We start from the raw sequence: 26,296 nt of genomic DNA, 5'->3' as shown, positions 1-26,296 counted from the left end.
TTTCGGATTCAAAACCAGCCCTTCAGGCAATTGCTTCTTGTACTACTGACTCTAATGAGATCCAGGGCCGCATTATTAATAAATTGCATTCGTGCGACAAGTTCTTCACACTGATCTGGGTGCCTGGTCATTGTCGTATCTACAGCAATGAGCAAGCTGACTTACTTGCAAAGTCGGCTGTAGAGCTCGAGGAGACTTGGGACGTTCCTCGTGATCTACAGTCGAGTCTTTCTTTCGGAAAGAAATCAGTAAATCTTCTGTAGCAGTCAGTGGACCAGACTTAATATTCCAACTTGTAAGCCGTACCTGGGTGACTGGGACACTGCCAACCGTCCCAGTCACCTTGAAGAAAAAGTGGTGGCTCATCTACGGCTTAATGCCACCATATTAACTCATATGAAACAATATATGGAAAGACGATTCCCACCGCACTGTGACATCTGTGATGCGGTTACCTATCAGTCATATCATCCTTCGCTGTCAGCGATTTATTCGTGAAAGCGCTTCACTTAAAAATTACTGCGGTACAGCAGACGTCCCCTTCACCCTTTCCACCATCCTGGGTGATGGGGACATTGTTATGACTGATAAACTGATGGCTTTCTTGAGAAAGTCCGGACTGATCAGAGTGATGTGACTTTTTTACTGTATGGGTATGGATTTTATCGACTGTAAATATGTATATATTGTACTATTAATTAGGACTGACAGTTGACATATTTGAAATAATTCCTCCTTCCCACTGATCTATTTCTAATATTGATGTCCCCTACATTAAACCCGGTTCCTCGCCTGACAGTCACCAGCTGATGAGTGCAAGTGTGCAATATAGGAAGGTATTGGGCACTTGCAGTCGATGGTGGTCGGTTGGGCGAGGTCCTTAACTTTTTGTACATATTATGTAAATATATTATATCATCTTGTTTAAGTTATTCTAATAAGGGCCGACAGCTGACGTTTATGGAAATGTTCCTGACTCGTCTGGTTCTCTTTCATATATTGATGTCCCCTATATTAGGTTGTGCCTTGACTGACAGTCAGCAGGTGATGAGTGCAGGTATGTAATGTAGAAAGGCATTACATATCTGCAGTCGATGGTGTTCTCTTGGTCGAGGCTTTTTTACAATTAGTGTAGGTCTAGTTATTTGTCTCTTAGGATTTAGTATAGGTTAGCGATTTGTCTGTTAGGTGATTAGTTTTAGGGTCTTTAGGTTACGTAGTTTTGTTTATGAATAATGTAAGGTCAAAAAATAAAAAAAAATGATAAAAATAAAAATAAAAAGATAAAATAAAAATTATCATATATATATATATATATATATATATATATATACACGCAAAAGTAGATGAGACCTACCCCCGTTTCCCCCCAAAGTCAGTAGGTCTCATTAAAAATTGCGTGAAAATTTCTGTAGCTAAATTACGCCATTTCTGATGGTATCTGGCAACTCAACTATGCCCCGCGTGTTGAGTCCTACAAACTGTGGAGCTCAGTGTGCCCTCAGGCAGCGCCAGGGGAGGTTAATTGCCGCTGGTCCTGACCCACACTGACCCTGAGTTTTCTGTCTCGCATTGCTGTCGCCCCTCCATGGTTCCAGTGGTGCAAGGTGGTTGGCAAGCAGTGTTCTGATGTTGAAAAAGCAAGGATTTTGACTCTGAGAGAGGAAAATGTGAGCATAAGGGAGATTTGTCGGCGTACTGGCCGGATTAAAGCAACCTTAATGCGTCTGCTTGCAGCGGCTCGTGACTTGCCTCCCACCACCATCCCCCAGTTTAAGAAACGCACTGGAGATGGTCAATTTACGACTAGACGAAAACAAAGGTGAAATACTATATCCACTTCCATTATATTTTTCTGTATTTCTACCAAGCTGTTTTTTCAGATATGGTGCATGATACTTTTCTAAATACAGTAGTTTAATTTGTTCATGATATTATTCCTACAGTAAAGAATGGCCGAGTACTACCGTACCTCGACAGCCGAATCATGCACACCCAGTTAGTTTGAATTACGAAGTCTCATGTTTGCGTTCGGTAAACTTTTATAAGTCCGCACTATTTTGTTATGGCTTGGTGTGATTTGAACGAATTTAATCTTTATTTTCGGGGCTCGTGATTGGTTTTCAAATTAACCCCCGTCCCAAGTGTCTTGGGGAACTGGTAAGTTGTCGGGGTTCTGAGTGGGAAAAATGGCAAAAACAAGCATTTGAGGCAGAAATATAATCAAAATCGGTGTGACTAGCCAAGGCGTATTCGTAGCCTTATAACTGACCACATAAACCACTTTGAAGCTATGTCTGTCACCGAATTTTCCCCGTGGTACAGGTATGGTATACATACTCAGAGTTTTCAAGAACAAATGTCAGTCTTGAATAAAAAAAAAAAGAGGTAGGAATTGCTAACATTAAGAGATTGTATCGTATATGAACCTGAGAAGCTGTTTTTTTTTTTTTTTTAATAGTTTAAATTTAAAACTAATTAGTGTTACCAACTGTTTGCTGCGCCTACCCACACGAAGGGGTGCACTCTAACTCTTTCAAGATTACCGTTTACGTTGAAGGTGTGAGCTTCCACTTCGAGCGAGGTGCGGGAAGGGTAACCCCTGCCCTCAGTTTCAAGTCTATGGGCACCTGGCTGCTCCATCTTACTTCACCTCGCCTCCTTCCTCTCTTGTAGCTTGTGATGATGCAATATAGTGCCCAGATCTAAGAAGCTAATTATGGTATTGCAGGTGGTCGTGATGATGATAATGATCTTGGTGGTGATAATGGTTAAACTGATATAGAATAGGTTTAGTAGGATGGTAATTGTATGGATAATAATAATAATAATAATAATAATAATGCTGTAGTGGCGGTGGTGTAGTAGTGATGGTGTAGTGGCGGTGGTGTAGTGGTGGTGGTGATGTTGGTGATGTACAATAGCTTAGTACTGTTGATGATTACTTCATCTCCTTTCTTACCTGTTCGTTAGCTTGTGATGCTGTAATACAGTGGACAATGAAGAAAGGACGAAAAAAAGTAACGCAGTTAAGATGAAAGAAAATGATAAAGAAAGGAGCAGTACGAATAAAACGGAAGTGAAAGGAAACGGAAAGTCACCGTTAATAAGGAAAACATCAACGAAAGGTAGATAGAAAGGAGAAAGTAAAGCAACAGAAGCAGTGAGGAAAAAAAATAGAAAAAAGAACAGAGAAAAAGTACTTGATGCCTAATTAAGAAAACATTTCATTTTTGTCTTCTTTCTCTTCTTTATTACAACAACTAAAGGATGGGATAAAAAACCTAAGGAGTATAGGCGAAAAAGGTAGGAACAAAAAAAATCCTATAACATGAGAAAACAATAAGGAACCGCAACTCACGTATAGGTCGAACTCCAGACACCTTTATTTGAGTCCCAGACCGCTCCACCTTACATCACCTTGGCTCCTACTTCCCTTATTGCGTTATTGCTGTAATATAGTGAAGAAAACGGAAAGTAAAGGAACAGGAAAGAAGAGAGGGAACAATGAAAGTGGATAATAACAGAAGGAATGAAATTGCCAAAGAGAGGGAAAAAAAGAAAAGGGCATTAAATTAGGAAAGGTATGAAGAGATGGAAAATTTGATAGAAAGAAGAATGGGAAAACAACAGTGAAACAAAGGTGAAGTACATAAATAATTAAGAAAATTATGACAGGAAGACAATTAATGAGGAATGATAAAGGTGCAGAATGATCATGATGACGGGCAAGAGGAGGAGGAGAAAGTGAGATGATATTCGTCATGGTGAGGATCATGGGTGATATAGGTCAGTGTTCCTGACAGTAACCTTACCTCATTTGATCCCCGGCCTCTTATAGCCTGTGCTCCTGTAATATAATGGAGGAGAAAAAGGAGGAATAAAGACAAAGAAAAATGGATATGAGAAATATAGTAACATGGCAAGAAAGCTAAAGAAAAAATGATTTAATCAATGAAGCAATTGCCAGAGAATCGGAGATAATAAGGATTCGTCAAAAAGGAGAAGGGAATGAAAACAATATTCATTAACGGATTTAAAAGAAAGATGAAGAAGAAAATAGGAGAAAGAACGAAAAAATGATAACAAGAAAATCACATACACACACACACATGCAAACACACACACACACACCACAAAAAATAATATACACACTCTGTCAAAGCAATCGTTTGTAAAGAGATAGTTATATAGATAGTTAGATGGAAAGATAGATAGACAGATAAGGAAAGAAGGGAAGCGAGTTCGGGAAGACAAGGCTGGAACTCAGTACACTTGTAGTAGAGTCCTAGGCCGCTCCAGCTTACTCCATCTCGCCTCCTACCTCTCTTGTAGCTTGTGATGCTGTAGCTAATGGTTGTGGTGCTGAAAGTCAGGTGAAGACGATGATGATGATAATGATAATGATTATTATGATGGTGATGACTGCAACAGTGATGCTTAAGGATAAATTTAATGATGATATCTTTTACAATGATAAAAGTGATGGTGATGATATTGATGATAATCATGAGAACAACTAATATGAAGACATTATGATGTATATATGAGTATAATGGTGATGATAAAGGTAATGTTGGTTAGTTCTAATGATATCCTGGTTTCATCCTATCTCTTTGGTAGCTTATGATGATGTACACAGGAGTACATAGGAAGTACAGATACAGGAGGCCTATTGGCCCATAACCAGTGTTGTACGTACTACTGGCTCAAAGTAATGGCACTATCGCTACCACTACTTGCATCATAATGTACTGTCACTTCCACTACAGCCACCTTTTTACAAAACTAGTCCACTGGCGCTACTCTAGTGGCTGGCGCTACTTTAAATACAAATAGATTTATTTAGATAATATTTGTGCAATAATTGTATAGCGGTACTTGGTACTGATGCTTATATTAGAAAGCACATCCCTGATGCAACTTAGGGCTTTCATTTACTCAAACGTAATCAACATATTTATTGTATATTAATTGCATTCACAAAAAATACACGCACATTAAAAAATAAATAATCCTCGTGATAATAACAAATTAGTTTCTTCATGAGCAAATCTAAATTGACCGAGTTAAATAGGCAACATATCAGGGATATATCTAACATCCGCAACCGTATCCGCATCCGTAGAGCATCCGGTTTAAAATAGAAATCCGCATCCGCTTCTACGTTTTGACTAAACTCAACATCGACATCTGCATCCGCATCTGTACCTGCTGAAAGAGGATGTTGCCCGTGTTTACAACTGTGTTAATACTCAGATTTGTCAATCTCTCTCTCTCTCTCTCTCTCTCTCTCATGGTAAAAAAAAAATAGGGAATCAATAGAACCCTTTTTTTCGTTATACATGCAGTTTTGTGAAGTAAGAAGGAAAGAGAAAAAAAAGGAAAAAGAAGAAAGAAGTGGGAAAGAAAAGTCAGAAAGAAAAGGATGAAAAGAAGAGAAAGCTAAAAGAATAAAAAAAAGAATGTTGGAGAAAACAGAAAGAATAGGAAGTATAAGCAAAGAAGAAAAGAAAAAGGCAGCGAAAGAAATGGGAAGAAGGAAAGAAACTGAACAAGAAATAACCTGAAAGAGGGAGAGTTAAAAGAAAAAAAATAAAAGGAAAAGGAGGGACTATCAAGCAAGGTGTGAACTCGGTACACCTGTAGCAGAGTCCCAGGCCGCTCCACCTTACTTCATCTTGCCTCCTACCTTTCTTGTGGCTTGTGATGGTAATGTAGCTAATGATGCTGGTGTTAATTGTGGTGGTGATAATGATGATCGTGATGATGATGATGATGATGGTAATGTTAGTAATGGTGAAAGTGATGGTGACTGTGATATAGGTTAGTCTTGATGAAGATAATGATCATTCTTTCTGATGGTGGTGGTTATGGTACTGATGATGATGGTGATGTATATTAGGTTAGTAGCAATAATGATAAACCTTGTATCACCTAAACTCTTGCCTCTCATTTAGCTAAGTTATGTAATGAGAAAAGAAAGGAGAGGAAGACAACGAATATAACAGGATATAGAAAGTCACTGAGGAAAGAATGAAATGGAAAAATGGACAAAATGAAAATAGGAAAATAAAAAAAGTGACAGTCATATGCAAATAAGTAAAAATCAAAGAGAGAGAAGAGGAAAAGAAAATGAAGGTGCGGAAGAAAGCGATAAAAAAAGATAAGAATTTTACCCGCAGAAATAAAGACAAGAAAATGAGAGAGAGAGAGAGAGAGAGAGAGAGAGAAAGAGAGCTGCTCGTGAAACTTGAGTCGAGCTGGAGACACCTTTGTTAGAATCTCAGCCGCTTCACCTTACTTCACCGTGGCTCCTATTTCTTTGTTTACTTTACTCCTATCATATGGTCAAGAAAGGAGAAAGATAGAAAAAAGAAAATGAGATAAGAAAAAAGGAAAGGGAGTGACAAAAAGGAAAAGCAGAACGACAGAAGAAATTAGAACCGAAAGGAGAATTAAAATAAAAGGGAAGACAGTAAAGAAAGAGGGCAGTTGAGAAAGAGAGACTAAAATAAAAAATAATTAAAATAAAGTGAAATAAATGAAAGTGTAAAGAGAGATAAAATAAGCAAACTAGGTACCATATAAATAGCAAAAGTGTGAACACCTTGATCTCGCCTCCTACCTCTCTTGAAGATTGTGATGCCGTAATATAATGAGGAAGGAAAAGACGACAGGATGGGAGAGAAAGTAAGCAATAAGGAAAAATATAAGATGGGAAAGTGAGAGAATTAATCAAGGAAATGCCACAAAATGGGCGTTAAAGATTAAAAACGAAAAAGGAAAAGGGGATGAAAAGAATGCAAAGAGGAGAAAAGAAGGAAGAAGAAAGAAAGCGAGAACAGGAAAGAGAACAAAAAGTAAAACAAAGAAAAAAAAAAAAAAGAAAACTGTAGAAAGGGAAAGCAAAACGAAATAAAGGAACCTACCAGAACAGGGTCTAACGCTCCACCTGACTTCACGTTGGCTCCTACGTCTCTTTTTGTATCGGTATAATATAGTAAAAAAAAAAAAAAACGATAGAGAAAGACAAATAGATAATGGAGAAACGACTAAGTACTTAATACAAAAAATGGTAGTATGAATGAAATGGAGATGGAAAGGAGAAAAAGGATGGAAAACGACAAAAGAAAGCGAAGAAGGAGAAAGAATATAGGAAATATAGAAAGGAAGAAGAATTGGAGAACAAAATGAAAGGAAGCGTGAAATAAAGGAGATGGAAATGACAAAAGGGAGAGATAATGAAAAAAGGAAGAAATGGTGAAGGTGTTAAATCGTAATGATGATGATGATAATTACGGTGGTGTGGTGGTGTCAATGAAAATAATTTAGGTGAATTTTGATGATAGTAATGATAACTGTATGAATGATGATGATGATGATGATAATCATGATCATGATCATGATGATGATAATGATGATGATGATGATGTTTATAGTGGATGAAAAAGTTGTGTTGTCGTTGGTGGTGTTAGTAATGGCGGTAGTGATGGTGATGGTAATAATGATATACAGTAAGTAGTAATAACGTTACTTCATCTCACTTCCTGCGTTTCTTGTAGCTTCTGATGTATTAGTAGGGAAAAAGGAAACAGCACGCAAAAAAAAAAAAAAAGAAATGAGAAACAAATAAATAACAGAAAATGAAATTAATACAATCAGAAGGCAAGTAAAAAAAAATGAGAAAGTATAGGAGACATACAGGAGACAGTAATAAGAGGATGATCATAAAAACAGAAAGGTGAAAGAAATAAAAAAAATGAACGGCATGAATATGAAAAAAAAGGAATGAAAAGGAGATCGACGAGGGAAATTAAAACAAAAGACGAAGGAGACTAAAAGGAAAAAGTAAGGACATGAGAATGTGAGTGACGAAGACTAGTAATAAGGAACCATGATTGAGCTGAGGTTCGGAGTCGACTCCTTTATTAGAATCCCAGGAAGTTCCCCCTACATCACTCCTACTTCCCTTGTTATTTTAATGCTACAACGTAGTGAAGAAAGAATGAAGAAAGGAATAAAGCAATGGAGTGAGTGAGAAAACGAGAAAAGGTAAGAAAGAACGTGACGAGACAGTGAATGGAAATGAAAAAGGAAAAGGGAAAAAAGGAAGGACATAACAAGAGGAAGAAAGGGGAAACAGAGGTAAATCTACAAAACTTGAAGGAAGAAAGGGAATAAGCAATACGTAAAACAAAGGGCAGGGAAAGAAAAAAAGTAGGAAAACAAAACTAGATGAAGCATAAATGGTACGGTGTTAACTCGCTTCACTTGTAATAGAGTGCCAGGCCGCTCCACCTTATTTCATCTAGCCTCCTACCTCACTGGTAGGTGCTGATACGGTAATGGAGAAAGATTGAAAAGAGGGAAAAAATTAGTAAAGGTATTCAAAAAGGAGAAGCCAGTAAAAGCAATGAGAAAAGAAAAGGGAGAAATACAGGAAAAAGTAGATAAAGAAATGCGAACGATAGGAAAGAAAGAAAATGAGCACTTCAATAACAGAAAGTGAATGAGAGAAATGAGAGAAGAATGAAAATGAGATTGAGAAAAATCATTAAAAGAATACAGTGAAGAAGAAAAATTTGAGTAAAGAAGAGAATAGATGCTAAGAGAAAGAAATAATAAATTATAAGATACTGGGATGAAGAGAAGATAATAAAGGCGAAAGAATTAAGAAATTAGGATGGGAAGAGAGAGAAAGGAAATAATTAACGAAGGAACAGAAACAAGGACAAAAAAAAGGAAAATTAGAAGTTTAAAAAAATTAGGATGGATCAATAATAAAAAAAATAAAAAAGAAGCCCGGAGTGAGTGTGGGTCGAACTGGAGAAACCTTTGTTAGAATCTCAGGCCGCTCCACTTTACTTCACCTTGGCTCCTACTTGTCTTGTTGCCTTATTGCTGTAATATAGTGAAGATAGGAAGGAGGGAGAGAGAGAGAGAGAGAGAGAGAGAGAGAGAGAGAGAGAGAGAGAGAGAGAGAGAGAGAGAGAGAGAGAGAGAGAGAGAGAGAGAGAGAGAGAGAGAGAGAGAGAGAGAGAGAGAGAAAAGAATAGTATATTTCAAAGAAGTTTTGAATACAGGAAGAAATGGCTATGAGAGAGAGAGAGAGAGAGAGAGAGAGAGAGAAAAGAATAGTATATTTCAAAGAAGTTTTGAATACAGGAAGAAATGGCTATGAGAGAGAGAGAGAGAGAGAGAGAGAGAGAGAGAGAGAGAGAGAATCTCAGCTGACGGTACACATGTAGTACAGTCCCAGGTAGCTCCATCATGCTTCATCTCGCCCCCCACCTCTCCTGTAGCTTGTGTTTCTGGAATGTAATGGAATAATACTGAAAAGAATGAAACATGAAAAGAAAGAAAATGAATGAGAGGAATTAGAAAAGACAGAAAATGAGGTTGAAAGAAATGTGTGAATGAATACAAGGAAGAACAAAAATGTGAGGAAAGAAGAGGATTGACCATAGAAGGTGGAAAAGAGAAATTATAAGAAACTGAGATGTAGAGAAGATATTAAAGGCGAAAGGATCAAGGAATAAGAAAGGGAATGACAAGAAAGAAGAAAAAGAATGAAGAACAGAAAAGGGATAAAGAAACAAAATTAAAAACAAATGAAAATGTAAAATGAAAAAATATATATAAAATAACAAGTGGTCCCAGCACAACAAACCTCGCCCGACAGCAGTTATTCTATTGCTATTAAATACTGACTCGTTTCTGCAATTTAGCTTAAGTGCACAATTAAATTCTAAGGTAATGGCCCAAATGTTTTCAAGTTACGCCCTCTGAAAATCCATGATCTTGTGTTTGACCTTTCAAGGTCACTCAAGGTCAAAGGTCAAGCTGCCAAATGAAAGCCCATATGAGACTTCCTATATCTTGGTAATAGTAATATATCTTAAGCCAGTTTCGAGTTATAGCCCCCTGAATATCCGTGAGCTGATTTTCATCTTTCAAGGTCATTTTGCAGGAGTAGACTGTAGCACCAGTCAAGCAGGGCAGTACTCCCGAGGTGGATGGAAAGCTGATGACAGGGAGTGCTGGAGCTCCCGTTTCATCAGCCCTCAGGACTACCGGGTAGTTCCTGACCATCCCCCTTTGCTGAACTTTTCCAGTGTCTCAGTTACACAGAGAGTAGGTCAGCATGCTCTCCAACACAAATTTCTTTAACTATCTACACCAGACTACATGGACAGTACTCACTACACTTTTTTTCCAAAATTTAAAAAAAAAATAATGGCGTTTCATTACCCAGCCTCGGAGTCCCAGAGGGGACCTTAAATGCCCCCACCTTCCGCCCCTCTCCTGGTGACGACTCAAGGTGCCTGGAACCACTGTCTGACTCTCTCCTTCTTCATTTCTGCAACATACGCGGCCTTTCCTCTAACTTTCATTCTGTTGAGCACCACCTCTCCTCTAAACCTCATCTTCTTTTTTTATGTGAGACTCAGCTGTCTGAGGCAACTCACAGCAAACCCTTTTCTGTATCCTCCTACTTTCTCTATACTCATTTCAAAGCCAAAGGTGGCTGTTGTGTATATATGCGCAACGACTTATCTTGCTCTCGTGTTCCTGAACTTGATTCTTCTGAATTCTCAACACTCTGGCTTCCGCTTTCCTGTCATTCTCTGACTAAATATATCTGTGCTGTTTACTTATCCCCTATTTCTACTGACTATCAAAAATTCTTCTACTATCATACTTCTACGATGGAACACATTCTATCCATTTCTCCTTTCTCTGAAATCTCCATTCTAGGAGATTTCAATGTTCACCACCACCTTTGGCTCTCCTCTCCTTTCACTGATCCACCTGGTGAACAAGCCTACATTTTTTCTATCCTTAATGACCTAGAGCAGCTTGTACAGCACCCTACCCGTATCCCTGACCGCCTTGGAAAGAGCTCCAACATACTTGACCTCTTCCTTACAACTAATCCTTCTGCTTACACTGTTAATCTTTTCTCTCTGTTGGGCCCCTCCGATCACAACCTTATCACCTTAACCTGTCTTATCACTCCGGTACAGACTGTGGACCCTCCAGGGAAACATCGTCTGTGGCACTTTGGAGCCGTGGATTGGGAGGCCCTCAGGCAGTACTTCTTTGATTTTCCCTGGAATGATTATTGCTTCCATGGCCGGGAGCCATCTGAGTGTGCCTTGCACATTATGGAGGTTATTCTCTCGAGCATGGAAGCATACATTCCTTTCTCATATCCTTTGACTAACACAAGAAAGCCTTGGTTTAATCACGCTTGTTCTAATGCTGTCCACAACAAGGAGAGGGCCTACAAAAGGTACCGGAGCCAACCCACCTCTGAATCACATCATCTTTACGTTTCTGCCCGGAATCGTGCTAAGTCTGTTCTTCACTCTGCTAAAAATAGTTTCATCCGCACTAAATGCTCTCAACTCTCTAACTCGAGTTCTTCCTGCTCCTTCTGGCACCTTGCCAAAAACCTTTCTAACAACTTTACCTCATCATCCTTCCCTCCTCTTTTCTACTGTGATGGTTTTGTAGCTATTTCTTCTACTGATAAAGCAGATCTCTTCGCACAGACTTTCTCCTCCAATTTCACCTTAGACGATTCCAGTGCTGTTCCTCCATCACTTCCCGTCTTTGACTTCCTCATGGCTGACATTAAAATTTCCTCAGCTGATGTATTTTCTGCCATCACAGGTCTCAATACTGACAAGGCATATGGGCCTGATGGAGCCCCTCCTGTTGTTCTCAAGAACTGTGCTTCTGTGCTTACACCCTGCCTAGGCAAACTCTTTCGCCTTTGTCTGTCAACTTGTACCTTTCCTTCTTGCTGGAAGTTTGCTCTCATTCAGCCAGTCCCAAAGAAGGGTGACCACTCCCAACCCTCCAACTATCGTCCAATTGCTTTAATGTCAAAAGTTTTCTAGTCAGTTCTCAATAGAAAAATTTTAAGGCATCTTTCCTATCACAACCTTTTTTCTGATCGTCAGTACGGGTTCCGTCAGGGACACTCCACTGGCGATCTTCTCACCTACCTTTCAGACCCCTGGTCATCCTCCTTTCGGGACTTTGGCGAAAGCATTGCTATTGCACTTGACATCTCAAAGGCTTTCGATCGAGTCTGGCATTAATCTTTATTTTCCAAAGTGCCCTCTTATGGTTTCTATCCTTCTATCTGTGCCTTCATCGCTAGCTTCCTTTCTGGTCGTTTTATAGCTGCTGTTGTAGACGGCCATCGTTCTTTTCCTAGATCTATCAACAGTGGTGTTCTCAGCGCTCTGTCCTATCACCAACTCTCTTCATTTTATTCACCAATAACCTTCTAAGCTGTACATCTAACCCTATCCACTCATAAGCTGATTATTCCACCCCTTCACCTTTCCATTTGGTTCCCGCAACGCTCATCTCAGCAGTTACTTCAACAAACAAGGGATGAGGCTATGGCACACCTAATGTGTGACTTGGCTCGTATCTCTGACTGGGGTAAAAATAATCTTGTTGTTTTTAATGCACCTAAGACTCAGTTCTTACACCTATCAACCCGTCAAAGTCTTCCACAGGTATACCCACTAATGTTTAATAATATTCAGCTTAATCCTATGCATCATCCTTGAACATGCTTGGGGTTTCATTTACTCGAGACTTATCTTGGAAAGATCATATTACATCTCTTGTAAAATCTGCTTCCAAGAGATTGGGTGTGCTAAGCCGACTCCGTTCTTTCTTTACCCCTGCACAATTGTTGACTCTATACAGGGGTTTTATCCGCCCCTGTGTGGAGTACAACTCTCATGTGTGGAGAGGCTCCCACATACAGCTCTTCTCAATAGGGTAGAGTCAAAGGCTTTTTGTCTCATTAACTCTCCTTCTTTTATTGACTCCCTTCAACCTCCGTCTCTTCGCCGCACTGTTGCATCTTTATCTCTTTTCTATCATTACTTTAGTGGTCACTGCTCCTCTGAACTGTCTGCATGCATTCCTCCACCTCTATGACGGGCGCGTAGCACCCGTCTAGCAGTAAACTCTCATCCCTTTTCTGTCCAAATCTCTAATGCAAGAGTTAACCGTTACTCCCAGTCCTTCATTTATGCAGCAGGTCAACTCTGGAACTGTCTCCCTTTGTCTGTATTTTCTGCTGCCTATGATCTCCAATCTTTCAAACGCAGTGTCCAGACATCTCGAAATGAATGGATCTTGACTTTGGCTCTCTCTTGTATTTTGTTTTTCTCTTGGAGGAAACTGTTATTGCGGGCTCATGGCCTTTAGCTCCTTCTTCCTTGCATTAAAAAAAAAAAAATCAGGGTCAAAGGTCTTATTGCCAAATGAAAGCCCATATTACTAGTTCCTGTATGGTCCTAATAGTAAATATCTCTATCTTCAACCGTTCTCATGTTACAGTCCTCTGTGAATCCGTGACCTTGATTTTGACCTTTCAGGATCACTCGACTACCTTCAAAATTTAATCACTGTCTTTGAGGACCAGAGTCCACATATTTCAGAAAGTTTCATGTAATTTCATTCAGCCGTTTTCCTGCAATGTTGCTAACAAACAAAGAAGCAAAACAAAAAGAAGGAAAAAATAAACAAGCAAACAAACACACAAATTCGACCCAAAACAATACCTCGTCGCACACCTTCCGGCGAGGTAAAAAGAAGCCTGTGAGCGGGATTAGGGTCGAACTGGAGAAACTTTTGTTAGAATCTCAGGCCGCTCCACCTTACTTCACCTTGGCTCCTGCCTGTCTTGTTGCTTTATTGCTGTAAATATATAGTGAAGAGAGCGAGAGCGAGAGAGAGAGAGAGAGTTACTTAGATATACAGACCACACACACCATACGGTCCCTACGAAGCGGTCCGGCCTTGATACCAATACAGTGATATAATTATAGGAGCTGGACAAAAGGAGAGCACTACAGAAGGCTCTCTCCCCTATCCTCCAGACCCTCCGGCATTTCCTGTACAGGAAATAAGAGAGGAAATACCTTGCAGGATTGAAAAATCTCGTTATGGGGAGAGAGAGAGAGAGAGAGAGAGAGAGAGAGAGAGAGAGGAAGGTGATAGAAATGTACGAAACTGAAGGAATAATAAGAAAATAGAACATGAAAAACAGAAAGGAGAGAAAAAGAAAAACAGTGAGACAAAAGGAAGTAAGAGAAAAACCGAAACTGAGAGAGATGGACATGACTAAACCAAAGTTAATTAAAGGGAAAAGAAATAAAGAATAGGATGAAAAAATGAAGACTAAAGGGTCAAGGTGTTAAATGGGAACAGATGTAGCAGAGTGGCAGGCCGCTCCACCTTGCTACATCACGCCTCCTACTCTTTATAGTGATGCTGAGTATGATGGCACTGATGAGGGTGATGCAGGTCAGTTCTGATGATAACCCAGCTTCATCACGCCTCCTACATCTTTTATAGCTTGTGAGACAATACAGGAGTACGTAGCAGCACAAAGCAGTACAGATAACAGGAGGCCTATTGACCCATAACAAGGTTATCTGTTAAGGAAGCAACTGATTCCAAAGATGTAACCAATGTGTATGAGAAAAGGAGAGAAGCGACAAAGGCTCTCCTCTCCCCCCACACCCTCCGGATAAATGAACGAAAAAGACAGAAATAACGATATGATTCTTCGTGAGAGCAACCGTATAGTTTTCATGGATAAAAACAAATAACAGCAAATTCTATCGAATCTACAATCTCTGATCTCTAACTCTAAAAATAAGAACTTGTAAAATCGCAGAATTTTTTCATATATCAGTATAGCAAAGCTTTGTATTGGTGTTAATGTTAATGTGACTGAAAATGATAAGGAAAATAGTCGGAGATAGTTTGACCGGGAGGAGAAGATAGAGAATGGAAAATTGGCTAAATGAGTGTATGTGACTGAGGTGGAAGGGGAGACTGGCAGGGAAAGGTTAAGGATGAGATGAAAGGCCCTAGTAGAAGAATATATGAGAGAAGATGATCCCAGTTGGAGAGAGGGCAGCCAAACGGTAGGGGACAGGGCGAAATGGAGGAGGCCTACAGAAGGTACTGGCGCCAACCCACCCCTGAATCTCGTCTCTTTTATGCTTCTGTACGGAACATTCATTCATTCATTGCCAGACGCCATGTATCCCAAACGAGGTGGCCAAGGGCTTAGAGTTAATTGTTTTACAGGGAGGGTCACTAATCCTCCACCAACCCCACTTGACACGTAGGGATGCCAACAGCATCTGGTGTTCCCAGGCGGTCACCCATCCAAGTACTAACCAGACCCAACGTTGTACGGAACATGTCATGTCTATTTTTCGCTATACTAAGAATAATTTCATTCGTACTAAATGCTCTGAGCTCTCTTCGCGCAAATTCTTCCTGTTCCTTCAGACGCCTTTACAAAAATTTTTCTAACAGTTTTGCTTCAACATCCTTCCTTCCTGCAGACTGGTTTTCAAGTCGTTGGTAATATGTAACTCATTGATCTTTTCGTCCTTTACGTCTGTTAGAGGGATGTGAAAAAATAGGATATCACAAGAATGAAATATAAGAAGAGAAAAACAAGTAAATGTGGAGAGAGTGGAAAGGAGTATTAGGTAAAACAATAGCGAACAAATTAATAAGGAGAGAAGAAAGAGCAGAATGACCAGAAGGAATGAAAATTCGAGAGGAAAAGGTGACAAAGAATTGAGGAAGGTAAGCCATAAAAATAAGTGCGAAAGAAAAGTGGAGAAAGAACAAGAAAGAAAAAAACGAGAATAGATATGGGGAAATACGAAATGTAAAGTCAAAAAGAAAAAAAAGGGAAAAGAAACATACAGGAAAGTAGAGTAAAAACAATGTAGGAGGAAAAACGGAAGGTGTGAACTCAGTGCATTTGTGTGGAGTGACAGCTGGGTTGGGCTTACTTATTCTATCGTCCTACCTCTATTGCAGCTTGTTATGTATGCGGCGTTAGGTCGTACTCATGAAGAATCCTAACTCTCTTGCAGTTTGTGATGTAATATAGTAATGGCTTTCTGTCGTACCTATAAAGGATCGTAACTCCCTTGCAGCTTGTGATGTAATATAATAGTGGCTTTGGGTCGTACTTATAAAGAATCCTAACTCTCTTGCAACTTGTGACGTAAGATAACAGTAGCTTTGAGTCATACTTATAAAGGATCCTAACGCTGCTGCTGCTTGTGATATTATAGAGAGAGAGAGAGAGAGAGAGAGAGAGAGAGTCGTAATTGTGTGGGATTCCAACTCTCTTGCACCGCCTGATGGCAGGGAAGAAAGTGCGAAAGATGGAATAGGAAATGAAAGGAACGTCAGTATCTTCTGACGGAAAGAAAAATTTTACGAAAAATAAAAATAAATAGCAACCTCGAAGCTCGAAAGCTTGACATGTCTGTTGGATTCTCAGGCCGCTGCATCTTACTTCAACTTGACTCCTACTTCTCCTGTTGCTTTACTGCTGTTACATAGGTCAGAAAGGGGAGGTAAGTATAATAGCAGTTGGTAAAACAGAGAAAGTGAAGAAAGAATGAAAACTAATGAGAGCAAGAAAAAATATAAGGACAGAAAAAAGATTAAGAAATGAAATATAGATATGTAATTAACAAGAGTGGAATAACTTTAGAAAATAACCAAAGAGAAAGGAAGAATGAAATGAACAAAAAAAGTAGGAAAAAAAAAGAAATGGAGGTTTGATGTCAGGGTGAAGGTTTGAACCCGATTCAGGTGTAGTCGAGACTCAGGCCGCTCCACCTTACTTCACCTCGTCTCCTACCTCTCTTGTAACTGAGATGATGCAGTATAATGCCCAGATCTAAGAAGCTGATGAGGATAATGGAGGTGATGGTAATGATGATAATGACGAAGGCGTTGATGGTAATGATGGTGATGGTGACAGTGGTGATGGTACTGGTGGTGATGGTGATGATGTTTAAACTGATAAAGATAGATTAGCTCTTGTAAGATTTTAATTGTATGGATATTATTGACGAATATAATAGTGGTGGTGGTGATGATGGTGATGTTGGTGTAGTATTGGTGGTGGTAATGGTGGTGATATACAATCATATTTACTATGAGAAACACACTTCATCTCGTCTGTTGCCTGTCTGGTAGCTTGTGATGCTGTAATACAGTGGACAATGAAGGAAGGAAGGAAAAGAGAAAGTAACTCCGTAAAGAGGAAAAGAAATGGGAAAGAAAGAAAGAAATAATATGATTATAAAGGAAAGGGAAACAAGTCAGTGTTAATAAGGAAAATTTCGAAGAATGTGAGATGAAAAGGACAAAGTAATGCAAATCAAAAAGTGAAAGAAAGATAAAAATAAAAACGAGAGAAAGGGACCAAAAAATGTAAGGAGTATGTGTTAAAAAAAAGACAAGGAAAAAGTATATTTTAAAAATAATAATAAAGGAACCAACAGGCTGGTTCGAACTCCAGACACATTTATTTGAGTCCCAGGCTGCTCGACCTTACCTCACGATGGTTCCTACATGCCTTGTTCCGTTATTGATGTTATGTATGAAAAAAAAAAAGAGGGGGGGGGAAGTAACAGGAAACACAGAGAGCAAACAATGAAAATAGAAAAATAAAAAGAGGAATAACACGGAGAAAGAAAGGTAAACAAGTAAATCTCATAAACAACAAAAAAGGTATACATATATTTATATAGATATATATATATATATATATATATATATATATATATATATATATATTGTTACGGAACAGAGATAGATAATGTACACTTTAAGTGAGAATACTAAAAATCACTACTGTCCCGTAAAGTTCCAGGTTCAAAACAAAAGAGTTGGGCAAAATTACAAGTTAAAGTTTAATGCTCAAACTAACAACAAAACATTCAGGACTCATAGGGATAATGTAATGGCAAAAAACAGGTTAAATATATGGTTAACTGCAATAGCCTCTATTAACACGAAATTAGCATGAGTAAATTTATCTAAGTCAGCCCTGATAAAATGAAAATACACTGGGTAATGCTCAGTTAATGCAAGATAAATTATTACAGATACAAACTATTATTAACAATTGGCCGACATAAAACCTTACATTAATCACAAAAACCTTACTATGCCTAAGAATTAACACGTTACGCTACACAGTACAAGAAAAAGTGCAATAACAGTTATACTCAAATTACACAGCTGCTAGATGGTTGGAGACTTCCTGAGCACTCACAATAATAACAACTGTACAGGGGAGGACAGAGATGTGAACAAAATGAGGAGTAGATCTAAGTGGCAATAATGCAGAGACTGAGCTCATTATATAGGGGCCGGCAGAGCTTGATACAACTTGTAAGAAGGACGCGCAAATGAAGCCATGGGGACAAAGAGTTGACAATCCTGCTCTGAACAACAGAAAGAACGACTTACTCGAGTATAAGGGAGAAGGGGGGAGTGAGGTAGAACACGCTCGTGATCAAACATGCAGCATACTGTACGTTAGAATTACACAAAGGATGATGAAATCATAGGCTATGTAACACCTCCCCCACAAAGAAAAAGAAATTTACGAAGGAAATTTCTTATTACTCTAAAACAATCTGTCTAAAGTCTAGATAAGCAATCTGCAATAACATTTTCTTTCCCCTTGACATGTTGTATGTCTAATGAATACTCCTGAAGAAGTAGACTCCATCTTGTCAATCTCTGATTTTTATCTTTAAACTTACTAAGGAATTTCAGTGGGTTATGATCGGTATAAATGACTATGGGGTCAAAACCAGAACACAAATAAAATGAAAAATGCTGTAAACCCAAAATCAAGGCCAAAAGCTCTTTCTCAATAGTTGAGTAGTTCTTTTGAGGTGGAGTGGACTTCTTACTGTAATAAGATACAGGATGTTCAATACCCTGATCATCCTCTTGCAGCAAAACAGCCCCAGTTCCTGTATCGCTTGCGTCAACAGCCATCTTAAAAGGCTTAGCAAAATTTGGAGTAGCGAGCACTGGCTGACTTAATAGGATAGCTTTAAGTTTGTTGAAAGAGGATTCACAGTTATCGGTCCAGACAAATTTTACTCCCTTTTTCAGTAGGTCTGTAAGTGGTGATACAAGAATTGAAAAGTTAAGAACAAATCTCCTGTAATAACCTACCATTCCCAAAAATCTTTGTAGCTCTTTCCTACTTTTAGGTCTGGGAAGATCACTTATAACCTGAACCTTAGCTCCTGGTGGTGCAACATGTCCATCACCAATTACGTACCCAAGGGACTGAACTTTAGCTTAACCAAACTCACACTTTGACAAATTAGCTACAAGATTAGCCTGAACCAAACGCTCAAGAAATTTACTGACATGGCATAGGTGATCTTTCCAGTTGTCACTGAAGATTAATACATCATCAATATAAACAACACACCCTGCCAAACCCTCTGTTACAACATTCATGAGCTTCTGAAATGTGGCTGGTGCATTCTTCATACCATATGGCATTACAGAACATGCAAAAGTCTTTCCTAGTGTTACAAAACATGAGACCTCCCTAGCACGTTCAGTCATAGGTACTTGCCAGTATCCCTTTAACAAATCAAACTTACTTATGTACCTAACCTTTCCGATCTTGTCTATGCAATCTTCCACGCGAGGGAGAGGGTAAATGTCTGTTTTGGTTATCTGATTAACAGGTCTGTAGTCAATGCAAAGCCGCTGTGACCCACCTGGCTTAGGGACTAAAGTGACAGGAGAACTCCACTCGCTCTGACAGGGCTCAATCATCTTGTGGTCCAACAGGTAGCCAAGCTCCTTCTGGATGAGAGGAACTTTCACTGGGTTCACACGGTAAGGAGGCAGTTTAATTGGCTTTGCATCTCCAACATCGACATCATGCATCAACACAGTAGTTCTTCCTGGAGTGGCACGGAACACTTGCGGGTACTCCTGCAGTAATGCTGAAAACTCCTGCCTTTCCTCGGGAGCTAGATGAGGAAGCTTAGTCTGGAGATCATTCATGATATCAGGATTCTTCCTCAAACTATCATTCAGGCTCATACTGCATGGGAGAGCTTCACTTGCAGACTCGGGTGGAACAGCTACAGTGCAGACTGGATTATTTTCGTCCCGCCTGTGATATAACTTTAGCATGTTGATGTGACAAAGTTGCTTGTTCTTTCTATGATCTGGTGTGGCGATGACATAGTTGACATCACTGAGTTTCTTCTCCACGAAATAAGGACCACTAAACTTGGCTTGAAGAGGTTGCCCATGCACCGGTAGCAGAATCAAAACCTGATCTCCTGGCTGAAAGTGGCGTAACCTGGACTTCTTATCATACCAAGTCTTCATCTTCTCCTGAGCAGCTCCTAAATTCTCTCTCGCCAGCTGTAAAGCAGTGGACAGCCGTTCTTTGAACTTCATCACATACTCCAGCAGGTTGACGTCATCTTCCTCCGACAGCCAGCATTCCTTGAGTAGCTTAAGGGGTCCTCTTACTTCATGGCCAAACAGTAGTTCAAAAGGTGAGAAGCCCAGTGATTCATTTGGAGATTCTCTTGTGGCAAATACAACAAATGGAAGACCTTTATCCCAGTCTTTCTGATGTTCCAAACAGTATTTCTTGAGCATCGATTTGAGTGTTTGATGATATCTCTCCAACGCTCCTTGGGTCTGGGGATGGTAAGCTGAAGACGTGATCTGGGTGATGCCCAACTCTTTTCAGAGACTGCTTGAAAACGTTTGACATGAAATTACTTCCCGGTCTGACTGTACCTCCTTGGGCAGACCAAACTTTGTGAAGAACCCTAGCATTTCCTTAACCACGTTCTTTGCTGAGATATTTCTAAGTGGAATGGCTTCAGGATAACGAGTAGCCATATCAATCAGGGTCAACACATAAGAAAATCCTGAAGAAGTCTTAGGAAGAGGGCCCACAATATCCACCAACACACGGGTGAAAGGCGCCTCAAAAGGAGGAATGGGAACTAGAGGTGCAACCTTTTTGGTCTGATTACACTTCCCCACAACTTGACAGGTGTGACAAGACTTACAATACCAGGAAACATCCCTGAAGATACCTGGCCAGTAGAAATGTTTCAAAATGCGTGCCACAGTCTTCCTCACTCCAAGGTGTCCTGCCAAACTGGAATCATGAGCCACTTTAATGATATCCTGCCTACAAACACGAGGGATGACAACTTGATGTACAACCTCCCATTCACAGTCGGCTGATGCTGTTGGGGGTCTCCACTTCCTCATAAGTACTCCTGACTTTATATAATAACAAGTAGAAGCACCAGCTGACTCTTCCTCACTGCAAGCAGAGTTAGCTAGACCTTTCAACTCAGGGTCAGCAACCTGCAACTCAACCAACTCTTGACGAGACAAATTATCAACACTACGGGGTACTGACTCATCTGGTGAGTGGTCCAAATTAGCAAGAAAAGTGTCAGCTAGGATAACATCATCATCATCATTATCCTCTAAATCACCAGTAACTTTAGACTTAGCCCTAGTGACAGCACATGCAGGGAACACATCAGGGACATCACAATCCTGGGCCGCAGCCACTGGCTCACTAGACAACTGAGGAGCTGGGCACACTTGACTTCCACCAATATCATTTCCAAGTAAGAAAGTTACACCTGACATTGGGAGTGTCTCAACCAACCCAACCATAACGGAACCATTAACAAAAACCAAGACTCTAAATTCACTCTGCACAGAGGGACAGAGAAGTAATTATTCCCTACACCTTGTAAGATTACCGTTTCATCAGAGGAATTAACATTAGAGCCTAGAACACTGGTCAGCATAAGAAATTGGCAAGCACCTGTATCACGATATATTTTAACTGATTTCCTGTCATTACTGTCCAGAGGACTGACAAAACCATCAGACAGGAAATTAGCACATGAACTCTTGAGAGTGTCACCCACGTCACTGCTCAAAAGAGGAGCTCCATCATGAGAATTTAATTTACCCCTCAAAGCAGGTTCAGTTAACTCAGTTAAGGAATTCTGGGAACTCTAAAGGGTGGACACTAGACCAATTGACTGAATATTTAAAGACTTCTTTTTGTTCACATCACGCTGTCTCCTGTAACATTTCTCCGTAGTATGACCAAGCTTACTGCAATAAGTACAATTACTTTTCTGAAATCTAGAGGTGAAGCTGGTATTTACTTCCTGAGAAACATCATCTTTATTCTCTTTCCTGTTACCTGTACTCTGAGTAGAGGCAACGTACTTACTCTCAGCTTTCCCTTTTTCTTTAGAATATCTCTTGTGAGTGAGAACATATTCATCAGCTAAAACTGCAGCATCAAGACAAATTATCCTATTTCTTTTCTCATCCAAGATATAGGCTTACATCTTTACTAATACACCTTTTGAAGTCCTCCAGCAAAATCATCTGCTTAAATTTACCAAAAATCAGAATCCACATTCTTAGAATTTAACCACTGCTCTAACAGATCTTCTTTGATTTTTGCATACTCAACATGGGATTGCTTATCTTGCTTATAAGTTGTCCTAAATTTTACTCTATAGGCTTCAGGAACAAGCTCATAGGCCTTAAGAATCAAGCTCTTAACTACATCATAATTATCAGATTGATCCTGAGGCAAAGATGCATAAGTTACTTGAGCTTTACCGGTGAGAACAGTTTGAAGGAGTACTGACCAATACTTTTTGGGCCAATTAAAACCTGTAGCTACCCTCTCAAACAACTGAAAATACTTTGTTAAAATCAGATTTCATCAAAAGGAGGGACAAGTTTAACATTTTTACCCACATCAAAATCATCAGAGCTAGATAATCCAGTTCCACCTTGTTTCATGCGATACTCATGGTCTGCCTGAATCCTAGCAAGTTCAACTTGTGACTCAGCCTCCTTAGCTTTTGCCTGAAATTCAGCCTCCTTAGCACGAGCCTCCTGCAGGGCTAGCAGTAACTTAGCTATTTCACTCTGCGTTTGCTCATTTCGAGGAGTTACATTAAACAAGCTTTCATTAATCATGTCAACAATTTGATCTTTAGAATGATGAGAGCGAACAGCAATTCCCAATTGTTGAGCAACAAGCTTAAGTTCATTCTTTGTTCTGTTTTCTACATCACACACTGTTTGCACATTTGACAAAAAAAAATCTTTGGCTTCATCAAATGTAGTAATAGTAGACATCATGAATAAATCACAGTCACAAAATATAAAGCAATATCCTTATGATAATATACTGAATATCCTGATAAGAGGTCGCCAAATTTATGTTACGGAACAGAGAAAGATAATGTACACTTTATGTGAGAATAATAAATATCACTAATGTCCCGTAAAGTTCCAGGTTCAAAACAAAAGAGTTAGGTAAAATTACAAGTTAAAGTTTAATGCTCAAACTAACAACAAAACATTCAGGACTCATAAGGATAATGTAATGGCAAAAAACAGGTTAAATATATGGTTAACTGCAATAGCCTCTATTAACACGAAATTAGCATGAGTAAATTTATCTAAGTCAGCCCTGATAAAATGAAAATACACTGGGTAATGCTCAGTTAATGCAAGATAAATTATTACAGATACAAACTATTATTAACAATTGGCTGACATAAAACCTTACATTAATCACAAAAACCTTACTATGCCTAAGACTTAACACGTTACGCTACACAGTACAAGAAAAAATGCAATAACAGTTATACTCACCATACACAGCTGCTAGATGGTTGGAGACTTCCTGAGCACTCACAATAATAACAACTGTACAGGGGAGGACAGAGATGTGAACAAAATGAGGAGTAGATCTAAGTGGCAATAATGCAGAGACTGAGCTCATTATATAGGGGCCGGCAGAGCTTGATACAACTTGTAAGAAGGACACGCAAATGAAGCCATGGGGACAAAGAGTTGACAATCCTGCTCTGAACAACAGAAAGAACGACTTACTCTACTATAACGGGAGAAGGGGGGGTGTGAGGCAGAACACGCTCGTGATCAAACATGCAGCATACTGTACGTTAGAATTACACAAAGGATGATGAAATCATAGGCTATGTAACAATATATATATATATATATATATATATATATATATATATATATATATGTATATATATATAAATATATGTATATAATTGTATATATAGCCTATATATATATATATATATATATATATATATATATATATATATATATATATATATACACGAGGTGCATTCCAGAAGTTTAAAGAATTTTTTAGAAGACATTTATTTATTTCATAAAGTACAAAACTCTAATCTCCTTCATAATACGACCCTCCAACTCCAATGCACTTGTTTTAGTGCTCCAGCCACTTCTTGAAGGCCCCCTCGTAGCCCTCCAAAGTGAAGGTGTCTAGAACCCTCGGCACAGCTTCCTTCATCTCCTCAACGTCTTCAAAACGACTGCCTCTGAGGTTCTCTTTCAGCTTGGGAAATAACCAGAAGTCGCAAGGGACAAGGTCGGGACTGTAGGGAGGGTGAGGGACAGTCTTGACGCCCATCTCTGTCAAGTAGTTGGTCACCAGGATGGAATTGTCGACTGGAGCATTGTTCTTGTGTAAGTGCCAACGACCCGATTTGAAGAGCTCTGGACTGCGACGAAACCTCTTCCTGAAGTCCCTCAAAACCTCCACATAGTATTCTTTGCTGACCGTCTGGCCAGAGGGAACCCATTGGATGTAGATGATGCCCTTGCTGTCGAAGAAGAGGATCATCATGAGCTTCCCAGTGGACTTGCTCTGCCTGGCCTTCTTGGCTCTGGGGGAATCAAAATGATTCCATTGGGAAATCTGTCTCTTTGTCTCTGGATCATACCAGTAGATCCAGCTTTCTTCACAGTCACCAGAAACCCAAGAGCACTCGGATTCGAGGTAATGAGCTCAGCCATCTCATTGCTGTCACCAACACGTCTTTCCTTTTGTTCGTCACTAAGCACCCTGGGAACAAACTTTGCACAAATTTTGTGCATGTTCAGATCTTCATGAAGAATTCTGTGTACAGTTGCCACAACGACTCCAAACTGTGTACTTCTTGTCTGAATAGATACATGACGGACCTCGTCCAGAAAATTGCAAATTTTCTCAACCAACTCTGGCATTCTGACGTCCCCCTCCCTCCTGCACCTCTCATCGTCTCTCACCTCCTCTCAGCTGTCCTGGAGCCTCTTGTGCCAGCAAAAAACAGATGCTCTGCTCTTACAAGCTAATCCATAAGCAGTCTGGATCATTTCATAAGTTTCTGTAGTGTTTTTGCCCAGTGTAACACAAAACTTTATTGCTACCGAGCTTCCAAATTGTCTTCACGTCCCAACTGCATTCTGCAAACTAGTCAGCTGTGACAAGCGGTGTATAGTAGGGTGTGTTTAACCCGCCCCGTCCCGACCACTTTTTGACCACTGGTACCCCCCAATCCCGACCATTTTTCGACCCTTTTTTTTTTTGCTAAAACTTTCGCTTTTGGTGAGAAACATCGAAAATTCATAGAGAAATCGCTCACCTGAGGTTTAAAATACTCATTACAGGTAGGAGAGCCTCCTTACCTTACTGGGTTTTCTATCAGGCTGGCACCAAAGAAAACGAGTTCTATGGGAGGATAACTATTTCACACCACTCATAAACGGTATTTATTTATTTACCGTTACGAATTTATATGTAGTACAAGAGTATATTGGTTTTCAAGCAGTAATATAGGCATTATAAGCATTGTTTCACTCACTAATACCTGACCTTTTTTGCCACATTACCTGATCATCATTTCTAACTGTTTCTTCCTCTAATGCTATGTAAAGTTTGTCCTCCACATTGTCATTGATTGGGGAATCACTCTGGCCCTGAATTTCGTACCGTGGCATGACATGGCTATACTGGCCAGGTCACTGATAACAGGTGAATTGCTGAGAAAAGGGCATGCAGAGGAGGTCATGCTGGGTAAGGCATTGTCTCTGCCTGGCATCTTGTTGAGGAAGGTGTCCCGTGTATACGTACCAAAAATGACTCGCGAAAATTGAAAATTGTGGAAATTATGAACCTTGCAATTGCAGAACGTTGAAGTACGTCCTCGGGATTAGCTGTGACAAAACATGAGGACGTGGAAGTACGTCCTCGGGACGGCGCGGGTTAAAGTGCTGTAACAGCCGTCTCCTTCAACTTGGAAAAACAAAATTTGGCATGTTAGCTTATTAGATGTATAGTAATGATATATTAAAGTGACAATAATCTAGGACAGTTAGAAGTACCTCTCCCTAAAGTCTCAAAACTTCTGGAATGCACCTCGTGTGTGTGTGTATATATATATATATATATATATATATATATATATATATATATATATATATGTATATATGTAGATATATATAT

This window comes from Coenobita brevimanus, chromosome 55, assembly GCF_032717465.1.
Source record: "Coenobita brevimanus isolate Jiangsu-jjx chromosome 55, ASM3271746v2, whole genome shotgun sequence".
NCBI classification, from domain to species: domain Eukaryota; kingdom Metazoa; phylum Arthropoda; class Malacostraca; order Decapoda; family Coenobitidae; genus Coenobita; species Coenobita brevimanus.
Note: the sequence above shows the minus strand (reverse complement) of the source record.